The sequence below is a fragment of the Falco peregrinus genome, chromosome 9 (assembly GCF_023634155.1).
Source record: "Falco peregrinus isolate bFalPer1 chromosome 9, bFalPer1.pri, whole genome shotgun sequence".
Classification (NCBI taxonomy): Eukaryota; Metazoa; Chordata; class Aves; order Falconiformes; family Falconidae; genus Falco; species Falco peregrinus.
The window spans coordinates 13,291,646-13,318,061 of record NC_073729.1 but is presented as its reverse complement, the minus strand read 5'-3'; the positions used below and the strand labels follow the sequence as shown (position 1 = coordinate 13,318,061).

General features: G+C 47.6%; 1 long non-coding RNA gene across 3 annotated transcripts; it reads left to right on the top strand.

Annotated features, from left to right (window-relative positions):
* Positions 1-468: 468 nt before the first annotated feature.
* On the top strand, positions 469-24,764 carry LOC114011316 (uncharacterized). Of its 3 annotated transcripts, none has more exons than XR_003553167.2 (4): positions 469-657; positions 20,185-20,264; positions 21,440-21,622; positions 22,400-24,764. It is a non-coding gene; the product is annotated as an uncharacterized LOC114011316 (long non-coding RNA). The 3 variants fall into 3 exon arrangements; XR_003553166.2 differs by having other exon boundaries at positions 470-657; positions 20,182-20,264; XR_008748877.1 differs by lacking the exon at positions 20,185-20,264 and having other exon boundaries at positions 471-657.
* The last annotated feature ends 1,652 nt before the right edge of the window (positions 24,765-26,416 follow it).

Below are 26,416 nucleotides of genomic sequence, written 5' to 3'. Positions count from 1 at the left end.
CACCCCCCGTCGCGCAGCCGTGCGGACAGCGCCCGCGCCCCGCCGGGGCGGCTCGGGCAGGGAGCGGTCCCGGGGGGAAAGACGCCCCCACTCCCCGATCTGTGTGTGTCCCCGTTATTTTTTCCTTCTGTCACCGTCGGGTCCGCAGCCGTCACCTGGGCCGCAGAGGAGGGAGGCGGCTCCGCGGTGCAGCGCGGAGGGGAGCCGGGCTCGGCGCGGGCGCCGCAGCGCAGGGCAGGGGGTAGGAGTAGGGTCACGGCAACGTGTTACAAATTTATAAGCATTATACATATTTGATTTACACCACGATAGGAAGTTGTGGGGTTGGTGTTGTGTGGTATGATTTTTTTTTTTTCCCGAGGATGCCCCAAACCCCCGTGTTCACATAGATTGAGCAATTCTCAACACACACTGTAATAATGAGCTTTAATTCTCTATCCAAGCAGAACTTGAGCAATAATAATAAGCACATCAGAACAATTTGTTTACTGTGGCATTGCACAGGCTGCAGAGTCCAAGACTGGCTACAATAAACGGTAAAAACCAGAGGAAACTCTCTAGAACAGGAAAAATATTGCGATAGAAACGTGGTTTTGGCTTTCAAGGAAAGAGGCACTTGACTAGCATTTTAGCTGGGATTTTTTGCCCTTGTCCAAGGTACGTGTTTTTAAATACTTTCATTTTATTTCCCCGACACGTTTCTTTGCTTGTCTAACATTTATCTTTTGCCCCCAGGATTGCGTTTAAACCTTGGTGCAGAAATACAATTTTGCTCCTGTTTTGTTTTGGTTTTGTTTGTTGTTATTATTATTTTTTTTTAATCCTCTCGTCCTGTCGGTTCAGCCGCTCTTGCAGTTTGATAGAAACTGAATAGCTCCATCTCTTCGAATAAAAAATACCTGAGTTATTATTGAAATGGCTTTTCGTATGTTGCCATATAAAGTTCTGGGAGCTTGCCGGCTGTTGTGGGGATGGCAGCCTGAGAGGCTCTCCTGCAACTTGGTAAACGGTTGCATCCAGCCTTCTCCTGAGCATCCGCCAAGAGCGGGTTGAGCAGGCTGACAGGGGCACCCCGCTTTGAGGACCCTGGCGAGCCTGAAACTTGTTGTAACAAGAGGGATTAGCGTGCGGGAGTGTGTCTTTTGGGGGGTTGAATTTAAGATGCTGCAAGAAACTTCTGTGAACTGAAGCGTCCTAAAGACAGAAATTTAGCAGAAAGATAACATTTCCCCTTGTGAAGAATCCCGCTGTAGCCGACTGTATAATAAGACTATTATTTTCAATGCCGTCACCTTGTTTTCTCATAAAAAAAAAGCAGGATAAAAAAAAAAAAAGCAACTCAAAGCCAACAAACCTTCTTGCTTAAAAAAGAACCGTATAGCTATAAATCATTTCTTTATACCTTAACTTTGTAGCTGGGCTTTCTCTCTCCATTTTTTTCTCCCGATGACTCCTAATGCTATTAATTTGTCTAAAACTTTATTCTGGGCTGTCTTGAATTATTTTCCTTCTCTATCCTTTAAAACATTTTCATAATAAGCGTGACTCCGGACAATGTTTGATTTGTTTTTCTCCCCTCATCCCGGTTTAGACTGAGACATTAGCTGAATTCCCTGGGGGTGATTGGATGCAATTCGCTGAAAGTCGACAGGCACGTCCTGGATGTTAGAAATTCACTTTTCCTCAACGTGACAAGGCTGAGTTCGATCTACAATTGTATTTGAAAGGGCAATGAGCGGAAAGATCTCCCATCATTAAAGCCTCCCTCTTCTTTAGCAAAATAACAAGATACTTCATTTGCACACAAACACTCAGGGAAAAAAAAAATCCCCAAACCCCAACCGACCTGCGATAACTCTTTAATAAAACGCTATCTCTGCATAATTTGGGAGCGGGGGGATACGACATATCAAAAGGTATCGGAGGTCCCCCAAAGCGCCCATGTGATCAAGTTGACTTTTTACTTTAAATCTTGAATAAGATGTGAGTTGTAACAAGGGGATTTGCACTTACTCCATGACCCTTGTAATTGGATTAAATATAGACTGAGACGTACAAAAACATACCAAGATTGACACCTGCCAACTGGACTTCCTTATGATTGATTGTGATGCTTCGTGCTGGCAACAATAATGAAATAAATTGTATGGATAAAACAGCACATTTGTCATTTCCGTGCCATAAGAGAGGAAGGCAGCGCGTTAGGCAAGCTGTTATCTGACAGGCACGAACAGCAGCCACAACTAAAGAGCTAAACAAGGATTCCAGACATTGACAAGACAAATTATAACTTGTCACAACCTTTTTAAATTCAGAAGTTTTCAATTAACATATATATTGCTGTTACATATAAGATCGGGTGGACTTAAAACATAAACAGGCAGGGACGGAGGGCGTCGGGGGCCGTGGGAGGCTGCGCGCCGGGGTTGCCCCGGCTGCCGAAGCCCACCGGAGCCGCGGCCGCGGGGACGACGCCCCGCAGCCGCCCCGGGAGCCGCTCCGCCGACCCTGCCCGCGGGGCCGGCTCCCCCGGGGCAGCGGGGCCGGCCGGTGGGGCGAGCCGGCGGGGCCGCTCCCGGCCGCCTTTGTCCGCGGCGCCGGGGGGGGCCGGCACAGGTAGCGCATCCCCCCGCGGCGGGCCGGGCTTCCCGGGAACCACCGCCGTCCCCTCGGCCCGGGCTGCGGAACGCGCTCGGCGGCGGCGCGTCCCGTAGGAGATTGATTTGGATTTATGGCTCCCGGCGGCACTTGGCGGCGGGGATGGATGCGGCGCAGCAGGATGCTGCGCTCCTCCGCGCCCGCGCAGCGCTGCCGCCGCCGGGCTCCGCGCTCCCGCCGCCCGCCGGGTTTGCAGGGGCCCCTCCTGGAGCGGGGGGGAGGCAGCCTCCGCGGGACCCCCCTGCAGGGGCCAGGGCCGGGACCGGGACCCACGCCCGGCACCAGCCCCGCTCCCCCGGGGGCGGCGCCGTCCCTCGGCTCCTCACAGCCGCTCGTGGCCCGGGTGTCCCCGCAGGGTAAGGGCGCGGTCCTGCCGGAGAGGGGGACGCGCCCTGCGGGGGGCACACGGTGGTACCGGGCCTCGGGTCTGGGCTGGGGTCTGCAGGTTGCCCAGGCGGGCAGCGCGCCCCGCCAGGTGGGCCAGTGTCCGGGTGCGGGGCGCCTGGTCCCCGCCGGGTCACTGCTGGGTGGCTCTGCCCTTCCCGCTGCGCGGCTTAGGTGGGCGCGGACACGGCCCCCCGTCCAGTCCCGCTCCCGTCGCCACCCCCCAAAATGCCAACGAAAGCGCCGAGCGCTGGCACCCAGGACGTGGTGCGCTGTGCCCGAGGAGATGCTGACCTGGCCCGGCCCGGCGAGCATCCCCCGGGAGCAGAAGGCGACCCCGACTTTCCCTGAGAACTGTCGGGTCCCATTCGAGGGGCAACTCCAGCGCTTACACCAGTATTTTCCATCCCCGTTTCTTTTGCCTGAGCGGGCTTCTGCCGGGTCCGAGGTGGCGAGTGGCAAAAGTGCGGGGCTGCAGCAGCGCGGCTCTCCCGGCCATCGCCGGGGGCAGGGGAAAAGGACCCTCCCCCCCAAAACCCCGAGTCCCAACTTGGGAAAAAATAACTAATATTCCAAGGCGACCTTTCCATTTGCTGTAATTACTGCCGAACTCATTCTTCTAAATTAAATGCTGCAAGTGATTTGAATCCTTGTAAAGCAAAACCCAAGTTCCATCGAATTAGTTGTAGCCTGCCTGCTTTCCCTAGTGACTGCATCTATTAACATTATAATCTCAAACACCATTTTTTATGTAACACTATTGTTAGTAAATCAACTCCTCAGGTCCACAGAGACGCTGACCCCTGGCAATTCAGTGAAAGTGTAATTATCTCCCCGAATCTTGGACAGATTTAAGAGATTACATTTCAACTAAATCTATATCAATGCTAATTTTTTCCAGACTCCAGGTGCTAGGCACTCCGTGATGGTGTTTCTGCCCAGCAGAATGGATTACAAAGAGGAGAAGGCTTGCTGTGTAGAGGGCCAAAAGAAATGAAGCCCCACATAAAATTACACCTATTTTTTGCTACAAAACCTGGTTCTTGTATGGCAAAGTTAAACAAAGCAGCTATGCTAAATTAGCGTTAAATAAAGGCTAGTTTAATGCTCGGTTACAGTCAACTGGTGTATATTTGATGGCTAATTGTCTATCAAAATTAAAAAGAAAAGAACAAATGATTCGTTATAAGAAGGTGTTAAAAGCTTCGACAAAAGGACATTACACAAATATAATATCTGTGGATGGCGAATTGTCCTTTGGAAGCTTTTTTAATGTACTAAAGGCCTGGGACTCCCTAGATATGAATAATGGGGACAAACTCGCTCTTTTATTCGGAGAGAGCCTCTTTTAAACCAGTGGCTCTAATAAATGGGCAGGGACAATATTCCGGGAGGAACGGGGACCCGCGTTGCTGTGATTTCCGACGGCCACTTAAATAAATAATGCCTCGGCAGTAAAAAGGCATTTAAATGTTATTTGGTTTGCGCTTAAAGAGACCTAAGCGCCTTCCCGGTGGAGATCAGCTCTCACTTGCAAATCAGCCGGGATCAGCAGGGAGAAAACAGTGTTTGTAGGGCTGCGGGGCCGGGGCCGCATCCTGCCAGGGTGCCCCGCGGCCAGGCGAGGTGCGGGGCCGCCCGCCCCGCGTTTCTCTGTGTCAGAGCAATAGGCCAGGAAACATCCCGGGGAGGGGGGAGCCGCAAAAATAAGAGGGAAAGAGGGTAAATCCACCCACCCACCCAAACCCTCCCGTGCCAAGTTAATTACGGAGGACGCGATGCGGGCGCTGGGCAGGGTCACCCCGCTGGCTCCGCGGGTGCGGAGCCCTGCGCGGCCCGTCCGCGCCGGGAGGGACCGGGTCCGCGCCCCCGCGGAGGGCGTGTGGGAGAGCCGGAGTATGCAAAAAAGCCCCGGCTAAATCATGCAGCAAGAACGACAAACCGTCTGGAAAATGGACCCATGGAGCAGCAAGAATGTACTTTTTTATATCTTTGACAACTTGTGTCCTAAAGAAACTATCTTGAAGATAATTGAAATGATTACAATTCATTGCTGTCTTACTTTGAGTAGGAACAATCAAATAATGAAATCTTAGTAATACAGCAAAAATTTAATTTACATTACACCACTGCTCGAGGTTTCCTTTTTTTTTTCTTTATCCTTTTTTTATGCCCAACTTCCCCTAGAAATTTTGTGCTCACACATAATTCTGCACTTCGTTGCATTATTCATATTTTCGGGGTTATCTCCCATCCCCTCCCACCCTTTCTCCTTTGAATAATGGTCTTCTCTGAAACTTCCAGGTGTGGGCTGGGGTCTCTTCTGGAAGGAGAGTACACCAAAAGGCAGGGAGGGACCCCAAAACTAACTCCAGTGAGGCAGGGGTGTCTATGGGAGGGGGAGGTTAGCCGAAACCTTTGCTCAGGCTGTGATGAGCAAAGGCTGGGCAGGCATGGTGTGTGTCCCCCGCCACCAGGGTCTGTCCCACCCAGGGCAGCAGCAACAATTCATTTTTGGAAGCTGTTCTGGTGCTCAGCCCCTCCATCCTCATAATTATTATTGTTGTTGTTGTTATTATTATCGTTATCATTGTCATCACTATCACTCTTACTATCAGTATTTATTACTAGCATTATTACTATCACAATTACTATTACTATTAATTACTATTTTCACCAGGAAAATGCCTCCTGGAAGCTGTAGGGTGTCCCCAGTGATGGTGGGGGTCTTGGCTGGGGTGGGTTTGGCCAGAGCTTTGGGCTGGAGGAGGGTGGCAGGGCTCACCTGCCCTGGGAAATGAGATGGAGCCAGGTCGACCCTCTGCCCCAAGGTCCCTGGGGTCCCTCCCCCGGACCCCCCACAACCTTCCTCACAGTTATTGGCCATGGTGCTGCCTGGGATGCCTGAGCCCCTTTTCAGCCTCACGCCTCGCAGATTGTGCAGGAGGCAGCCTGCCTTTTAATCCAAGTCAGAAATGGACCAGGATACATCCTCAATGCAACTAACTGTTTCTAAAAAAAAGACCATCTGGTAATTGTCTTCCTTTAGATCTTCCCTTAATTATGCTTTTAATTAAAGATGGTTCAAGGCATTGGACCACATGAAGGGCAGTAATTACAAATTACATTACAAACCCAACAGATGTAGCTCTATCTGCTGGGAAAAAGGTACCGGAATAAAATTTGACTAAACTTTAGGATAAATTAATCCGCTGCCTTGAGAACAGAAGCACATTTTTTATTATGCAGACTCTAGCCAGGATTTAAGTTCTCTGTCATGATTGTTTTCATATTTCTTTGACATCTATTGATTTGGAGGCAGCTGCAAGGCTTTGTCACAAGAGAGAAGAGCAGTCACAATATATTAGCTTGATGGCATAACTCGAATATGAGTAGGAAGGATAGAAACATGACAGGGAGCCACGTGACCAAGTGATGGGTCTCCAACAAAATAAAGAAATTAATTTTTAATAAAAGCTTTAAAAATACCACAGCTAGTGCAACAGTGAGGGGAACGACAGAACTTGTTAATTATCAAACGTTGGAGCCTCTGAAATTTACGCCTGAAGCTTAGGAGGGGACAGGCTTTCAACTCCCAGTTAGGACTTGTGCACTGGGCAGGAGTCACAAGGAGCAAAGCCCCTGCACTGGGTGCACTCGGCTGCAGCCCCCCCGGCCTGGTCATGCTGGGGTACCCGGGGAACTGCGGCCAGGCTCTCCTTCCTCGCCAGGCGCTGGAAATGAGCATCCTGCTTTGCCCATGATCCGCTCAGAGGCAAAACTCCAAAGCCCCGAGTAGAGTTAATGTAAAGCCCCCTTGGTGAGTGGATGCAAAGCAATGCGGACCCGATAGCTTCTGTAATGAGGGAAGGCAGTGCAGGCTCAAAGATTTCCAGAGGGAATATTGCCCTGCTAATCTGTGGTCACCGATGGTTCCCGATAAGCTACTTATAATGCATATTGCAGGGCATAATACAGGCGTATGAACTCTTGTAAAATGACCTGGTTTGCAGGGGCTGGCTGGCACGTCGGGAGGAGATCAAGAAATTACGGGCGTAAGGCTTTATGAAACCCAGTTCTGGTTCAATGGATAAAGACATCATTGACGATCAAGGGGCTGTTTTTAAGTCTACCCGCAGTTCAAAGTATGCGCCTCTCGCGCTTTTTGCCAAAATCCTGTGCTAGATGTATAACTGGGAGCGCAAAGTATTTGAGCAGGTTTGGGCAAGGTAACAGAAATTCCCTGTCTGGGGGAGGCTGTTTGTTAAAAGCAGTCATTGAAGTCAAGCTGGAGAGCAGGGACAGTGAGGATTCACATGTCAGACGCTCCATCAGACCATTAAAAAGAAATTAAGTTGGGACATTTCGTCTTCCCCTCTCCCAGCTCCACCTCTGTGGGAAAAGCACCATAAAAATCCAGCCAGAACCTTGATGGGAGGGTGTGTGTGAGGCTGTCTCCCCTTCAAGCCGTGACAGTCTGTGATGCCTTTGGTGTTTCTTGGAGGTGAAATCGGATGCAGGAGGCTTTGGGTACAAGGTTGCTCAGAGTTCCCCCATTTTGCCTGCAACCACTTGCACCTGCACCCCCCGTGACTGTACTGGCTGTGGGACCTGGGCTCGGGCACCCCGAGTGCTCAGACCAAATGCGTGCAGGGTCGTATCGTGCTGCTGGCTTCCCTCTCGCACACGTAGGCACAAATGGTGGTGCTGTCCCCGTCCTGGCTCAGGCTTGATTTCCAGTGTGCCTCTGCTCAGCTGAGCACGATGGGACCTGGCCCAGCTGCTCTCAGGCCCAGAAGACGCCGCAGCACAACCCAAAGACAGATTAACACACACGCACACCCCTTGCACCTGACCCCAGCTATACATTCACACTTTCACACACCCTCTGTTAATAGTGGCACGTTTTTTTCCTTCCGAGGAGTGCTAGCCCCTGTAAGCATCTAACCCATTTTCTTACCCATTTCTGGATTTCGTCTTACAGGCGGTGGAGAAACACGAGCAGATCCTCTCGGCTTCTCAGGGCCCTGGTGTCAGGAAGGTAGTTATTTGGCCAGATCTCTTCAAATGCCTTTTAATCAGCTGGCTCTGGGTTTCCAGTAATACTGTAATTTATGATTGCCAAGTGTCAGGAGGTATGGTTACACAGATACAGTGTGCAATACATTACCACTCCTACACTCTCACTTTCTTTTAAAATGAGCACCCACTCCTCTATTTGTTCAAATTTTAGGCCTGTATATTGCTATCATTTTGCACTTTCTACAAGTGACCTTGATGACAAAATTCCAGATCAGAAATGCAGAATAATTTCAGGTTTAAAAATAGTGTTCCTGTGAAAATTGCATATGCTACCCAGGAAAACCTAACGCAACTAGTCAATATAAGATTACAGATCCTCCTGGAAAGTTCATGCTGCTTATTTATAGAAATGTTTTTTATGTCTTTGTGTATCAGCAAACAAGAGCTTTTGCCCCAAATTGCAATAATGCTTTTAAATCAAATTTGATGTAGAATAGAGATTTACTTAAATAGATTAATATCTATATGTATACCCTATATTTATATTCTGTGTAGAATATAAATATATATTAACAAAACTAGATATAAAATGGATTTATGTCATATACAGAACATACAGTAATATAATATCGATTTCTACAATACTTAATTTCTTTGTGATTTGATTGCTCTGCCTATGGCTCCATGTGTCACTGTTCAGAAACAATGAAACGTGCTACCAGGCAAATGTTTCTTTGTGAAATATATGGAAGACTACAGATGTTTCACTGCTCTGCTGGGTAAATCTCAGACCCTTTTTGGTGACGTGGTCTGTACTTGTTTACATAGCAAGTAAGCGAGGCGTGCTTTTCTTTGAGTTGCAAGACTCACCAGACACAAATTTAACGCCATATATACAGCTCTGGCTTTCACAACTCTGATCCAAAGCTCGCTGGCGTGATGGACAGATTCCCAGGTCCATGTGATGTGGTCACTAGGCTGAAATCACAGCTCGCATAGCACGTGATGGTGTTTATATCAATAACTGAAGACTGCAGGTTTTATTTCTATTCTTCCTTCATGATCAATACTAAGCACATAGTTTTTTTCTATTGTTGTCTAAAATTGAGCTTTCTCTTGAAAACTGAGTGCTCTTATAGCTATTTAGTGTGGAGAATGTACAGTCTTATGTATGAATTCCCTGGTTCTGGGGGTCTGCCTAGTGGGTTGGGTAGGGGTTGAAAGCAGGCAGCAGCCGAAGCATGTGGAAGAGTCTGCGTCTTTAACAGTGTATCTCACAGCCGCGATCGCTATTCACGTGTGAATCGTATTTCATGCAGTAATGATGTTGCATAAACTAGCAGTTTCAGAGGTGTAGAGTAGATGCAATAATGTCAGCCTTTTTCGGCACCGAGAGCACGTTCTTTGGAGTTTCTCTGAGCTGACATTGCCTGTGGAGGCTTGTGAGTTGGGAACGTCTCCGCACAATTCACAGTGGCAAACCCAGCTCTGCAGGTTTGTCCAAGTGATCAGAAAATCCTTCTGCCAGGCTGTCATGCACTGTGTGAAGCCATGTTTTTAAACATGCATATAGATAGATTATTGCAGCTTTTATCCAGTTTTAAAGACAGATTGTCTCAACCATCCTAGCAAACAAAGAGTGAGAAACTAAGAGAAGCAAATTTAACACTTTCAGAAAGTGCTGGCAATTACTTTCCTGGGCATAGGGTTGTCATGTTTTTAAGGTGTAATATCTTGGAGTTCAGTCCCTGTTAGACGTTTATGTTAGGCACTGTATTCTGGGTATACCTTGCCCAGTGGTACCAGCTTCATCCATAGCGTGCTGGATATTGCAGGCTTTACGTGGAGACTGGAAAACTGCCCGTTCTGTGCCTCTGCCGGAGCGTTCATTCCAGTTTAGCCTGGGAACAGGTTACAATTTGGGTAAAGAAATAATAGATATTGATATAATCATCTTGGAGTAAGTGGGGAAAACCTGAAGCTGCTGTGGTGTTTGGAATGATAGGAACAGTGCCTGGGGACAATATCCAGGGTGCTGGTGGGAATTCCTCCTCATTCCAGCATGTATCTGTTACCTGGCTTTTCTCCTCCTCGGTGTGTGTATTTGATCTCAAAGATTAGCTGAAATCTGAACATTTCTTCACACATTTTTACTTTTCCTGATTAATTTAAAATGGAAAAGTTTGTGAAAGCAGTTTCCCTGCTTTCTGTAGCAAATTATTCATTTGTCCTTAGCCAAAGAGTTGCAAACCATTTCTTGTAAACATTTGCATTGCATTGAAGTTCAGTTACATAAAACATTGTGTAAGCGTGTATGTCGGCAGGACTCTGTGTGTGCATTCACAAACCTATAGACATGGCCCCTCACTTTTCTGGGTATTTCAGAAAGAGAGTATTTCTTTTTGTTACAAGGACACATTTATCTGTGTAGGATCTGTTACAGGGCGAGTATGTCAAAGGGATAACACTATACATGCAAGCTCCAGATAAAGGTGCAGCAAGACAATTTTTTTTCTGTATGACCATTAGGATTTACTGATTTCCACTGAGACCCAAATGCTTCCCCCGCACCACCACCTCACCAAATCCCATCAGGAATGCTACGTACACTTGCACAGTACAAGTGGATTCCAAAACAAGGTAAAACAGGAACTTTCACAAATATTGCAACAGTTCTCCTTTGCTTGTCTTAAACAAGAAAACGTTGCTGGTCTGCCTGTACTTAATTTGTGGGCAGTACACCTACCTGGCTATTGATAGTGGTGTGCACCACAGCCGGGGTTGGAAGGACCCAGCTGTGGTCCTGAGCCGCCCCAGCTGGGCAGCAGCAGAGCACTCTCTGCTGACATTAGCTTTTACACGGTTTCCCCAATGAAATCAGAAATCCCAAAGCAAACCCCATCACTCAGGGACAATGCATAGATTTGTCACAGTCCTTGGAGGGCTGAGAATCCTAAAATCAATGACTGGATTACACTGATCCGTATTTGTAGATGTCTCATCTGCAACAGATACAGTATTGATAGTTTGCTTCATTTTAGCCAGGCGTTTCAGAACACCATGTGGAAAGGCACAATGGAACGGTAATTACTTTTTCTGGTGTGTGAAATACTTCTTAAGGAAGCCAAAGCCATGGCATTTGATGTGGCTGTAAATTGCTGCTACCTCCTGCGACATGTCTGAGCATACATTTGGTTGCGACATCTCTGTGCTACGTAAGTTTTTACAATAACAACCATACATTTCTGATCCAAGCACTGGGATGGAGAGACACACTAAGCATATCTGCATGTGGACAGGGAGACAGAGCCTTTCCTGGAGGTGTTCATCTCCAATATGTGATGCTGCTGTTTCATTGCTGATTTCTCCAGCTACACATGTCCAGTTAATACTAAATGGTGTGATGTGAAAAATCCCATGAACAGGGAAATCAGTTGGACTATTAGGACATTAAAAGAAAAATCAGGACTGTAATATTTTTTATTTTATGAGCAGTAGGACTTTGCATTACCAGTAACAGTGGAGTTTTGGGGAGTAAAGGGGTTTGTGACCTGGGTATAAATTGCTTTTTATAACCGATATTGTTAAATACAAAGAGTTAGAGAATACAGAGCAGTGAGCAATTGCTACATGCATCAAACAGAGATCCATATTGATCTAAATAATATGTGATTAACACTAACCACATCTGGCAGAAGTGTGCATCATAGCCCAAAGCCAGATTTACAGCTAGATGTGAAAACCAGAGACTAAAGCTGCACGGGGGAAAGCTTAGTTTCTCTGAGGCCGATGGAAGTTTAGGCATTGCCCTCCCCTTTCCCTGTCTGCTGCTCAGTGCTTCACTGCAGTGTTTTACCCAACCCACGATACTGCAGGTAAAAGGAAGGAGATATGACTCAGATATTGAAAATTTTGCAGATTTTGCATGCGGATGTCCAGGTTTTCCAGACAACAATGCGTTTTTTCTAAGGGTTTTTCATGAAGTCTCAGTATCCTGCATGATTTCTCTCTGAGTCACATTCTGAATCCCCCTATTTAAACAAAAATCTCCCCTTTGCTCTCAGATTTTGACTAAGCCATAACACCCTCAGATGGTTGTTTCAAAAATCTGCTGTACAGTTTGTGCACAAACACACAGCTCGCGTTCATGAATAATTGTACGTCCCAGGCTCTTAAATTCATGACTGCGTGTGGAGGCTCAGGCACATCAGTAGGTGTTGAAATTCTTCGATTAATAAGGAATTTGCAGCAGCTTTACCATTGATTTTTTTTTCTTGTCTTCAGCCATGCCCTTAGCAATGTTTATTGCACATAGCTGTGTTCTTTGCATATTTGGAGGAGTAAATGAAGCATCTATGTTACATGCACATCTCTTGGAGCCTATGCCTGAAGCAAGATAGAAAAATGATCTAAAATTAAAGGAGTGTTACATTTTCCCTAAAAATATTATCCAATGAGCAAAGCTAATAGAAATAGTGTGCTTTATAGTAAATAGGTATAAACAAATTCATTGCTTCTACATGCCACCCTAGGAGTTCCAGTTTGAATCAAACCAAACCACTGAAAAAAGCAGTGGTAAGGAAATATCTATGAGGAAGAATGGATGTTAAGAGAGAAGAAACTTTAATGAAAGGAAACCCGATACTGACAGATTCTGCAGGGCAGAAGGAGATGGGGTAGAAAAACGCAGTCAAATACAGACAGAAATATGCTGTTTAGCAGGAGGGGGCAGCTACATAAGCCAGCTCCAATTTGTGCGATTTGTGCTTCCCCTAAAACGCAGAAAACTTTCCCGAGCTCCAAATCCTTGCAGGGAGAATGGATTCAAAAGGAACAAATGCAGAGACTTCAGTGAGCTCTAAGCCACGTACAGCCCACCCGCCCACACCCCAGGCTGGCACTTCTTCACGCGTCCCGCAGATGCAGTAGGTTTGGTTTGGAGATGAGGTGCTGCCCACCCATCTCAGCCTGAGACTCTGGGATGAATCCTGAGTTTCTTGCTGTACGCAGGGTTAAGGCTCCGCCTGAATCCTTGCAGGCTCAGGGACCTGCACCTTAATTATAAAGTGGCATCCATGGTTGTGACTGATTTTTGGTTAAAAAAATCTTTGTGTATCGCATTTAATGAAGGTGTGATTATAGTAACAACAGGGCAAAGCCGCCCTTGTATTACAGAACTTAGAAGTAAATTGGACTCAGGTTTGATATGCTGTTTTGCAAATGACTTTTGTCTCATGTTACATGAAACAATTTTATTTTACTGATATGAGATACTCCAAAGTAATAAAGACTCTCCCAGTATCTGGCTTTTGCTTAATACTAGTAATTTATGTTGATTGTGTGTACTCTGCTTTTAACCACTATTCAGCCACCTAGAAATCAATCACCTGCGGAAATTCATTGATAAAACTGCAGAAATGCATTTTTGAGCACAAATCTCAGTAGGAGTTTTACTAAGTGGATTTTACCTTTAGGAATAAAACACTGCATGCAATAATTTTGCACGTTTTAAATTATATTTTATCACCCAGCAAAATGTATCTGCAAATGTCCTCATGTAAACAGAGAGCTGGTATTGTGGCAGAGCAGGTCTGCGCCTGTGTCTGAAGGGGTCATGGAAACTAGACGTGCAAGTTCCCACACGGCAGCATAAACCCGCTGAGTATTAACAGCAGTTTATACAGGGTGCTTCAGTGCAGAGCAGATGTAGCAAAAAATATCTTGCAGCTTGCACATAAGCAGTAAAAATACAGAAAAATATTACACAGACAGCAACTGCTTTGCAAACATTAGTGCCATGGTCATGGTCATGTAATAATTTTGGAAGTCTCATTGGTGATAGGTTCATAATACGGATTAAAAGCCAGAAAAACGTGGTGTTAAATGCCATACTCTCCCAAGCACAAACCAAAGCATCAAATACCAGGAAAACACACTGCTACACCCCAGGCATTTTTTTGTCAAGGCAAGAAGTTGTTCGTAGATGTTCAGTGCCCAGGACGTGCTTGAAACTCTTGTGCCTGATTTTCAGAAGCGTTGTGCCCCTACCCCTGGATGGGTAGCTTGACATATACACACACACACACACACACACACACACACACACATACATATATATATATATATATAGTAATAGAATAGAAGGAAAAGCCCAGATGCTGTCACAAAATTGTAAAGTGATTTCCTATTTTCACTTGTATCTGCAAAATATTACCAGAATATTAGCTGCACAGTGCAATAGGAAAGGGAGGCACTCTTGGAAGGTCTTAGGCTCATGAATGATTTCCTCTGGCAACAAGAAAACCTACCCACACCTCCAACTTTATGAAGAGCAAATGTACTCACAGAAATCCCCACTAGTCTCTGCCCTGAAGCCAGCTTCTTAACTTTAGGATCACTTTTATTTAAATTTCTTACACTTCAGCAAAATGCAGCAGAGCTTAAAAAATTCATTTTGCAAGAGAAAGTCTGCTACAACTTGTTTGCTTTCTGGGTTTGAAATGGGGACACAGTGGAAAGCATTCCTGAAAAAAAAAAAAAAAAGACTATTTCACCACAGTTAAGCTAAATTTTACCGGGACTGTACAGCATCATGGTCTACACCGGCAGGTATTAGCATTGGTTAATAAGCTAATAAGGTTAATAATTGTTAAAAATCCTTGTACACATTTCATGTGCAGCTCTGTTATTTGGGCTTATAAATTTTACCCTCTCAGGCAAACACATGATTTTGTTTTGCAAATCAGATTTTTTTTTTTTTAATGCAAAGTTACAATTAGTCTTTGAATAGCAAGAAATGACTACTAGACACTAAAAAAATCTCTCAGGACCTTGAAATTATAAGTATGCACTGAACTGGATCACTCTGTTTAATCTCCAGTGTCTTTGACTTCACTAAGTAGGTCAGACCAGCAGCGAGTACAGATGTCGTAAGATAAGGTTAAAAATCCCAGCAAAATTACAGAAAATGTGTGATCCCCAAACTCTGCAAGTAAATGAATGCTTAAACCCCCTCAAACCTGTTCTCAGGTAAGAAGTGATATCTGCAGAGGATCTAACTACAATTTTCTTCTAAAGACACAGTTCAGAGACAGCTGTTGGTGGCAGAGGCCATCTAAGGAGAGATGAGATTATGTATAGGTTCGTTAGGACTCTGCCCTTATTTTGCACAGGGGGTTGTCTGCAGACAGGGGGTGGGTCAGGCAGGACAGACGCGTGTCCTTGTGATCCCCATCCTGAATGGCAGAACTGTGCTTGGACAGCCAGAGCCGCCTCAGCCATCCCCAGAAAAAGGTGCCTGGGGCTTGTTGCCCATCCAGGCTACCAAATGCTATGGGGAGGCTCACAGAAATGGCCTTACTGCGCGGGTGCTGCACACAATTACCCCAACAATGTACCGTGCCCACCTGCAGGGGTTGGGGATTGTGATAGCTTCCACGGGGTCCGGGGTGCCAGGTGGCACTGGGAGCTTGCCCAGCCTGGGAGGGTGTGGGGACCACAGCCCAGCCTCGCGGTGCTGCCTGCTGCAGGGACAGGGTGTGACTGGGGAGGGCATGTCCTGAGATGTGACCAGGTGTGGCATCTGCTGTGATGTGACCCAAATTGGCATGTCCTGAGATGTGACCAGGTGTGGCATCTGCTGTGATGTGACCCAAGCTGGCATGTCCCGAGATGTGACCTAGGCTGGCGTGTGCTGTGAAGTGGTGGAGAGCAGCAAGTGCCCAGTAGCAGGGCTGGGGCTGCGGGGGGCAAGGGCGATACCTGAGTCACAGGGCTGTCACCGGGTCGCCTGGGTCTGCCGGCCCTGGCAGGCACCAGGGAGCAGCCTGGGAGCTCCTGGGAACCGCAGGGCACCGTGGCAAGGTGGCATCCAGGCAGGTGGCACTGGCACCAGCTATCTGGAGGTGTCCCCAGCTGCAGCACAAGTGCATGGCTCCTGGAATTAATAGGGACAAATAATTCATAAGGAGATTTAGGCCATGAGGTGCTGGTTCCAATGGGCAGAGGGTCTGGGCAGGGGGCAACAGGCGCAGGTGAGTGCTGGCCCATGGACATGACGCTGTCTAGACCAGCCACGGTGCTGCTGCCCTGTCTTGCCTTCTGAAATGGTTCGTTGGTGCCCTTTCTTAAAATCATGGAAAGACTATAAAAATAGCACATTTAGGGGTTCCCCCTGTCGCCTACTTCTTGAGGTTTCCTCCCCAGTCAGATGCATTGGAAATGTATCTCTGAAGGAAAATTGAGCTGCTCACAGAAAAGCCTGGCCCTGGGAGCCCCCAGACAGCAGCAAGTGCCACCTGGCTCCTGGGAACCCACCAGAGCCAGGGGCACCGGCAGCTGGGCAGGAAGCTGGCGCTTGTGCTGGAGCAGTGCCCTGTGCTGGGAGCATCCCAGTGCCTCGGGGCAGGAGGGGCATCCTCAAACTTCCACCTTCCCTCGATAGAGGTGGGGGAGACATGGGAGATGCTGACATGGGATGCTGATGTGGGATGTTGATGTGTAGCAAGGGAGCTGGGACACATCCTGCCCATGTAGTGCCACCGGCTGAGGCCGGCTGTCGCTCCCTCAGGCCAGAGGAGGCCTTTGGGGACAATGCTCCAGTCTGGGACCCTGGGACTGCAATACAGCCCTGCAATGTCACGGCTGCAGATGAGGGCTGGGTGCCGGGTGCTGGCACCAGTGAGGCTTTCCTGGGGGCTGGCTGTGCCCGATCCCATGCCATGAGCCCAGCTCGGGCTGTGGCTGTGGCAGGAGCCGGCAGGAGCCCAGCACGCCCGGGATGTCACCCTGGTTCTCTCCCACTGCAGCCCTTGCCGCCGCCTACCAAACGAGCGGCACAGGGGAGATGACGGATAATGCACTGTATTGTGCTCCCCAGCACCTTGTTCTCTTCCACAGTCTAACCATTGTGTGCATTTTATCACGTTTAAACTCCAGATGAACATCAAAGGGAAAGAAGTTCATCAAACCGGGAGAGAAACACACGGGTTTAAAGTGCGGGGCTTGCACACCAAGCCATGAAGGTTCACATTAAATCCAGACTACCTTATGGCACCGTGCTGACGGCGAGGGCACGCAGCAGCCCTCAGCACCATCCAGCAGCTATGCTTGTTGCTGGAGCTGTTACAGCAAATCCCTCTCTGTTTTCGGGGCTCTGCCATGCGTGGGTGCCGGAGCTGGCTGAGGCCGCTGGTGTGCAGGGGACAGCCAGCAGCAGCCTGGGAAAGCACATGCTTTATTCATACAAGTGAGTGGCACTTTTCAGCTCAAAATATAAATAGTGAATGTTTTTTTTTCTAATGAAGTGCTCTCTAATGACGGTTGGGAGGCTTTGCTTTTCCCCAGGAATAAATGCTGGGAACTCAAATAACCAGGAATAATTTTGCAATTCACAATCAAGTTTACAAGCTATAAACTGCGTAAAATGTACTGGCCGCTAGAGAATTTTAAAATCCGATTGCAGCTCATGCACAAGCTCATTTTTTTTTACTAAAAAGCGAAAAAGGACCTAGTGGGAGATGGGGTGAGGGAAGGGCTGGGTAAACGATTAGCACTTCTTGCCCAGGGAAGGCAGAGTGGGTCTCCTTAGGAAGACGTCCATTATCTAAGGTCACATCCCAAGAACAAGCCCGAGGGCTGCTCCAAAGTCCCTGACATCCAGGACAAAAAACAGTTTGTGATTTTAATGGGATTTTAAACTCACAAATAAATATTTATTACGTACTTGTTTACTTGCTTATTTCCCCTAAATGAGAAGATTTTTTTGTTAGACAAGTTGACATCTTCCCATTTCCCATTCAATAATCATTCCAGGGAGAGAAAACACAGCAAAGTGGAGCAGAAGGTGAGAAATGCTTCAACCCTCAATGAAGAGCATGAATAAAACTCGTAGTTTTGAAGACAAGAAAGGACTTTTTTTGAGTATCTGTGGAGAAATACATTGTTTATGGGTTGGGAGAGCTAGAAGATGGAAAAAAAGGAAAACATCCCCTATTTACCAGCCTTGCAATCACCGAGCGTGCCAAACCCCCCTTGAGGTGATGCTCAATTTGTGCCAGAGACAGACCATATGGCACAAAGCAATTTTCATTCTCAACTCTAGGTAAAAAGTTTGTTACCCCGGGCTTACAAGGATACCAATTTATTCAACCCAAAAGTGGAAGCCTGTGAATGATAGGCTGTAAGGTCTGTTTTGGGGAGTAGCACAAGCCACTTCGTTAAACCTATGACATGAAAGGTTTTGTAGGCAGAGGGAATACGTTTATCTAAAACAACCACCCTGCTATTAGTAGGCAGAAAAACTGAAAGCAGCAAATACAAATAAAAACCAGAGAGGGAAAAACCCCTCTTAAAATCTTCTAATATCAAAGCCAGCCATGCCCTCCCCACGAGCTTGTTTTTAAAAGTGACCCATACAGGGAATATATGTGCCAAAGAAATCCACGGGCGGGAGGTATTACATGGTGTGATTCAGACAAAGAGGATTTTTTTTGTAAGTCCATATAAAGCTGAAGGCAAAGATAATCTACAGCTACAGAAAGCCTGCAGGTCGCTACGAAAACCCCAAGAAAGCCTCTGCAAGAAGGGGTAAACAATTAACACAAATTTTAAATCAATGCGCTGTCACCTTAATAGCCAGTGAAGTCAGCTAAGACGGGTGTAATATGATGAGACAGTTTAATTCTTGTTATGACATTAGCTGCAGACTTTTACAACAGCTGAAAATGCTGGAGTGAGAAGAGTTTCCAATTATCACTGAGCTACGCTACACAACTCTGGATTAGACTGAGGCATGAACAAGGGCTCCTCAGCCTGACAAGCAACATGGAGCAAAACCTGCAGAAGTTTCTGAAATCCGATGAAGACATTCTCCCTTCTCTCCTTTTGCTGCTACGCTTCTGAAAAGGTTTATTTCAGATCAAGTCAGGCCATTTTTAAGAGCTTAGCAGTGAAATCAGCTCGTGAGCTGTCTGTGATATGGTATTCTACATCATAAATCCGTACATCCAGGAGGTGAACTGAACCAATCTGAAGTGATTCTGTTTTCCCAGCATTAAGCTTCAAAAAATTAAAAGTCACCCAGGCTTGAAGGCAGATAGACAGGTAATAAGCCATGACAGCACTTCACGGGAATCCGCAGGAATAGGCAAGTAGGTCTGGGTGTCAGCCATATAAATATGATCATCAGACCCAAAGCTCCGAATAATACCGCCAAGTGTGAGCATGTCAATATTAAAGGCAAGCGGGCTGTGAAGAGGAGCCCGAGGCAGTGGCGAGTTCAGCTGATGGCCCGGCCGGCCGGGAGGCTGTGCCCCTTCCCCACGGGGGCTCAGCCAGCCGGGGAGGGCAGATCCCTGAGCTGGGAATGGGATGTAATTCACACGCCACTGGGAAGGCTCTCCTTCTGGCTAACATGGAGCTGGGCTCACTGGCAGGGGATTTCCGCCCCCCCCCCCCCCCCCCCCCCCCCCATGTTCTGGGATATGCTTGCCCCAGTTTTATTTCACAGCTTGTTTTTTAATGCCTTTTTTTTTTTAATATTAATTTTGGAAAGATGGGTCACGCTTTCCTTTTCCCATAAAGAGAAAATTTTGTCAGGCCTCCTCCCGGACAGTGCTTCTGGGTTTCCTCCTTGTTATTTCTTGTAGCTGAGAATGTAGGATCTAGAAAGGAGAAAATAACAGCTTGGTAAGAAGATAACTGAAGAAAGGCCCACCCTGAGCTGGAAAAGCTCTTTGCTGAAAAATAAGTTGTAATTCACTAAAATGCCTTTTCCATTCTCATGAAAGTCCTGTGAGTGTTCCACTTCCACTGAGTACATCTCAGAAGTTGTCCCCCATCTCAGCTGGGTAAGGCTTTTGCTGAAAAAGAACTCATCTCTCTCTAAAGTGCCTTTCCGCACTCTTTTAAAAGCCTCACGAGCGTTTGCAGAAGTCACCCCAGGGGGCTTGGACGGCAGAGAGCAGCAAGGGTCCTGCTGCTCCAGGCACTGTCTGATAGCAGACAAGGGAGAAGAGGAGGTCACAGAAGGAGAAAAGCTGAAACTCCACTCAAACCACCCAAATCCTAGCAGGGGAGACCTGAATAAAGTCAGTTCTTGTTTTTTTTCTTTTTCAGCAGTCTTTATTCGGCAACTCAGTTTTAAATAGCTTGGCCCAAAAAGTCGCTGTGTCATGCAGTACCTTATTCTGCATGGGAAGGTAAGATAATTTCTCATTAAAATGGTTAGCTTTCCACCTCCTCCCCTCCCTGATGAATGAATAAATAAATAAATACGCTTGACTATGTCCAGGTTATGCTCTCTTTGCTATGTGCAAAGCAGAAAGGAAAGCTTTGGGTCTGGCATGCGCTGCCCTCTCCCAGCTGCTCCAGGGACCAAGGGGCAGTGGAGGAGTGGCTGAGGGGTGGTCGAGGGGTAGTCAAGGGGCATCTGAGGGGCACCCATCCCCTTGCAGATGTCCATTGTCCTGCAAAACGCTCCTTACCTGCTTGGCTCTGCGCTCAGCCCCTTCGCACACCGGTTTCCCTACCCCAGTGCAGCCTGCAAAACTCTCAGTTCAGGATGTCACTTGCTGTCTGCTCCTCTCCCAGAAAATCACCTCCAGCTTTTTTATTTCATGATTCCAAATCCCTGGAGTGAAAAGGGGCTTTCATGACTTTATATGGAATTGCAAACCTGTATTAAGCCTCAAAAGTTGTTTTTATCAAAAAATCTTGACAGCTGCCAACTTCCCTAAATCCCAAACTATCATTACGTATTTAGTCTTAGACAGGGGATTTTTCTGGATCTTCCCTCCTGACCCAATGATAAAGCCAAGTTGGTTTGAGATTGAAGATTCATTTATCTCTCCTTGGCAATTATCTCTATTACTGCCCACAATCCTTCCCAATCTTTTTAAACAACATCCTGCTATTAAAGCCACTTGGCAAGCATTTAAAGCCCTGGGATAAGTTAACCATGCACAAAATATCCCACTTGGGGAAGGATCCAGCTATAAAAATAAATGGTTTAGGTTCCGAAGGCCATGGTTCAGGATGGGTATTCTTCATTTGTGAAGAGAGGTCATCATTGCTGACAATAAAATTATGTAGGACCTGATCCTCCCCCACTGAGCTCAATAGCAAAATCCCTCCTGATTTCAATGGTGTTTTCCGGGGTCAGTCGCCAGGAAAGCCGACATTCCACAAAGTTGCTGAAAATCTATAATTGGATATATTAAGAGGGCTTTCAAAGAGATGTCAGATTTGGAGGCTTAGTGTAAAACGTGCTGCAGAGGGGATCATTTCGTATACCCGAATCAATAAAGCTTCTTTTTTTTTCTTTTTTTTTTTTTTTTAATGTTACTTTTCTACTTGATCTCTGGTGGTGGAAAAGCTAAGCCCTGGAGACTCACCATCAGCACGGAGGAGGTGCCAGGAGCCTGGCCGGAGGGTGAGCCACTGCCTGGTGGGAAAGATCCTGCCGAGTGACCTGGTGTAAGCTGCCAGCGCGAGGGGTGTAATCCCGCAAGTGTTTGATCCAGTGGCTGTGCTTACACTACGGAGGTAACTCGTGCGTGTAAGTACTGGAATACTGAGCCTTTTTTTTCATGGGGTTACTGGTCTCCTGTCACAACACATGTCTTTGGGAGATATGATTGAGAGTTTTGATTAATTTTGCTGTGCCTTACATGTCTATATTTAGTAAAATGAAACTTAGTTTGTATCTTTGGAACAAGATATGGATTTATCCCCCAAATGCATTTTTTGAACTCACGGGCTGTACTTCAAAGTGTTCTTTAATGCCGCTTTGAAAATGCTCACTGGTAGCTCTTTATGAACTGGAAATCTTCCATTTCTACTTACATGGTGCTTTTCTGGCTGACGAGCATTGTTTTCCTTTTGGTTCTCACGCAGAGAAAGGGCTGCTTGGCGCGGAGCGGCTGTGCCGGGCAGGGCAGGCACAGGGACAGCAGCCTCACGGAGACAGGCACTGATGTGCCCGAGGGGCTCCCCCTCCCGTGGGACCCCAGGGCAGGGGCATGGTGTGGGGTTTGCACCAGGTTGCTTCACTCTTGCAGCAGCCTGATTCGTAACTGTGTGCGGGTCATCTCCCCTCCAGCATCCCCATGCCACATGCCCCAGGGGTGCGGGTGGCAATGAAGCAGGCACCAGCAGCTCCCATGGGTGACGCTGCCATCGGGACCTGCCACAGGTCCCCTCTGTGGGTCAGTCACGCTTTCCCGTTGTTTTTCTTTCCCTGCCATGCCGGTGAAGTGGCCCTCCATGGGGCCACAGCCACAAAGCTTGCTCCTCATTCCTAGAGTGCTTGATTTGTTTTTCCCTTTCCTTTCAGTGAAAGCTGAAATTCAGCAGAAGTTGATGAGACCACCACAGAGAAACGCTGGTTCACCATACTGGCTAGTACCAGCTTGATCTGGCTCCGGCTCTGGGATGTGCAGCCTACAGACACAGTAATGAAAAGAAATATTCTGAAAAGGATGAGTCAGCTGGAGGCCAGTGGGGAGAGCGTGCGGGATCTGACTGGAATTTAAAAGTTATGAGGCTACATGTTGTTTTGAGCCCTGCCAGCGGAGAAACTCACACACGCTAAATGTTTTGTCATCTGGCATAATTATGTTACTTTGCTGATTAGCTGGTAAGCTCTTTTCAAAATGTTTTTAGACAATAGCAAGTTTATGAAAGATAAAAAACTTCCTGATGCACCACCAACAGGCGCCTGCTTTACGCACTGTTGTGAACTGTCTTCCCCAGAACCCCACCGCACTGTTGAACAGCTGCAAAACTGTGCTGTTACTACGTATTGGATGATTTATCCATTAAAACAGTTGGGATAGCTTCACGCCTTCACTTCTGTGCTGTAAGTACATCTGTGCTGACGTGAGCTGTGCATACACCCACACTTGTAGCGCAGACTGTATTTCTGCCCTTGATTTTTGTACGTTTGCATGCGTCAGGACAACAGCAGTTGGGTGTGAAGCTTCTTTGCTCACTTCTCCAGCCAGGTACCAGTGCATCCTTCCTGCCCTCGCTGGAAAGTGGTGCTCAGCATTTGGATAATTTGCAAGACAGATTTGAGGGTTTGGCTGTAAGGTTCTTTAAATAAATGACACCAGAATTATACCTATTCGTTGTGTGAAAAGATATGCTTTCCATACCCTCTTTATAGAGAGCTGATCCACCCAGTCCCACTTCCCAAACCTGGACAGACTAGTGGGGAGAGTCCGTGCTTGTTGCTGGAACATCTCCTGAGAGGGGGCTGGGACGGAAACACCCCTGACACCAGCTGTGACTGGCCACCCTTTGCAGTTGCACTATGTCTGCCTTCCCTGCATTCCTTCATCTTTCCTTATCGTTTACAGAGATGCTGACATAAACTGCGTAACTGGCCATGAGAAAGGTGGGTACCCACCAGTGGGTGTAAGCCACAACCAATTGCTCCCCCTTTCAGGGAGGTAGGTCCCTTTCTCAAGTGTGGATGAATAAGACATCAGTTCTGTCAGACTAAACCAGAACAGGTAAATTCTCAAAGTTATTTCCTGTAATCTTTTGTGGGAAACAGGAAAATATCAACAGTGTTTTATCACTCTCATTGACACACGTGTGAGGTTATTCCCCAGCTGCCTGGGATGGTTAGCAAAGGGCCTGAAGCGGGTTCAGAGCCATTAGTGGTTTTCACCGAGGGCTTGTAGGGGACCTTTAGGCTGCAAAAAGGGGCACCGGTGAGTTTTAGACAAGGCAACCCAATTTCAACCCCAGGAAAGTGCTGCAGCAAATAATCATAAAGCTATTTGTAAACACCCAGGGGGGTAGTGACCAACGGGAATTTGTAGGGAACAGACCATGTTAAATCACTCCAGTTATGACAGGGGAAATCCTGTCATGTAGAGAGAAGAGGCGGATGTACCCCTGCCTCCAGTTTTTATTCAGTTCAAGAAGGTTGGGCGACATGGTTGGGCTGAAGCTAGTGCAAGAGATGCTGCAAAATCACAGCGGCAGCAAGGCAGTCACAGCTGATTCAGTGCTGTTTCAAACTGGCAGTGAGGTGGACTTGAGGATGTCATCTTGCGACCAGCCAGGGTTAAATTGTCATTCCTCCCTGGAGAGTGGAACTGATAATACCCAATTACAGTCTCCGATGACCCAAGGTAAAGAGGACCAGTGGATGCAGGGAGGTGGGATGGCATTCAGGAGGACCATGTGGGGCTGGAAGAAGCAAGGTGCAATGCAGGAGGGACCAAGGTGTTGCATCCTGGGATGGGGTGAAGCCCCAGCACAGCCAGGCAAATGCCACGCTCCCAGTTGGATGCTGCACTTCAGGAGCAACAGAGATGCCCGGAGAGGCTTCAGAGGTGAGCAGTGGAAATGATGAAAGACCTGGAAAATACAGCTTATGAGGAACAGAGGAATGACCTGGGGTTGCTGGGCTTAAAAAAGGAGGAGGTGCTTGTAGAGGAATTGCAGAGGAATGAAGGCAGGTTAATTAGCATTGATAATATACAGCTGTGGGCTGGCTTCAGGGGTGGTGGGTTGGCTGACGTGGGTAATGTGCAGCTGTGGCTGGTTCCTGCTAGTAGTTAAATAGCTCTAAGGGGTATGGAAGAGGAGCACTGGATGAAGAGAGACCCGGAAGAAGCAGAGGGAGGAGAGAGAGTGCCCTGGATGTGGGAGAGACAAGGAGAGGCCCTGGGAGAAGCAGAGAGAAGGGGGCTGGATGAGGAGAGGCTGGCTGGATGAGGAGAGGCTGGCTGGATGAGGAGAGGCTGGCTGGATGAGGAGAGGCTGGCTGGATGAGGAGCCTGAAGAAGGAAGAATCCAGACACAGCAGTGGCAAGGATAGGGTGGACTGGCCTGAAGAGGATGAAGCAACAGCATGGACAGTAGATGAACTTCTGAAACCTTGTGGGGGATTGGTGGCTGTGCTGGGGCAAGGTGTGGGAACTACTTATTGAAGTTAACCTGGTATGGGGTGGTAAAAGCCAGCTAGTTTTGCTAGTGCTGCAACAGGTGCTGGGGAGGAAGAGATTATAACCACTTTCAAGTATGTTAAAGGTGGTCACAAAAGGGAAGAGGACTTGCTCTCTGTATTCATCCTGCATAGGACAGAAGCAAATGGGTTTAGTGTGCAGCAAAGAGCTTCAGTTCAAACCTGAAGCAAGCCTTCCTTGATGGTAAGGCCCAGGAGACATGAGGACAGGCTGCTGGGATGAGCCACAGGAGCTGCAGGGACCCAGGGGATCTTCTCTAGGGGCAGAGGGATGGTCCACATGACCCACTGAAATCTGTTCCTGCTTTTTTTATATATATTGCCATGAAAGAATCCTATGCATTTCATTAGGATACCTCCTGGAATAAAGCTTCCTCTGTGGGCTTGTTTCTCTGCCACAGCTCACCTGTGTGATCCTTTGCTCCGGTGTGAAGTGGGTGTGAAATGCTGCTGCTGGGATGTGTTGCTGTCGTACACCTCTGCTCCAAAGTGAAAATAACTCCCCGGGCTGTGAGCCGGGGGGGACGGGCCCATGGTAAGCGATGGGCTCTGATTGATGAATTTTCACAGCAGGTGAGAGCAGCAGGAGGTACGCACATTGCAGACTTCATGTGCAGATAGCAGCACTCAGGAAGACAAATTGAGTCAATACCCCAAGATGTGGCTGCTGGGTCTGACACCAGCCCCCGTCATTACCCAGTGGCGGACAAATCCCTGCCCTCATCCCGGGAGTGGGGCTCAGGGACAGTGCTCGCCCTGGCTATCCCTGCCAGGATGGAGGGGGTGACACTGCTTTCGTGGCTGGCTCCCAATTTTCCTTATTACCTGCTCTAAGCTCCTTTCAAAGATAAGTGGTTCTTGTGCAAAGCTGCTAATTTAGTCCCAGCAAACAAGAAAATAAGTCTGGATGCAAAAGGCTGGTGGGATTTTGACAAGATGCATGTAGAGGTTGGGTGACTAGTCTTAATTAGGCCATCTTTGTTTACATTTGATGTTTATCAGCTAATTGGCATGGCAAGGTGTGAGTCACACAGCTTCCCTCTGGCATGAAATCAGTTTGCAGGAGAAAAACTGGGAGAACAAATGATCCCAATTATAAGAAAACCCACTGTGCTAATTACCATCCCATGGAGGACAGAGCCTCCCACCCGTGTCCTTGTGCAGCCGCCTGCCCCGCTGCCTCCCGTGCACAGCCCTGGTGCTGGCATGCTCCTCCTGCCTGTGCACCCAGCCCCTTGCTCTGCCTGGGGACCCACCATGTCCCTGCACTGTCACCACAGGAGCAAAGGTGATGCTTTGCCAGCTGCTCATTTGGTGCCCCGCAGCACTTCTCAGGGGCTGAGGCTGCTGCCTATGCTGCTGCCC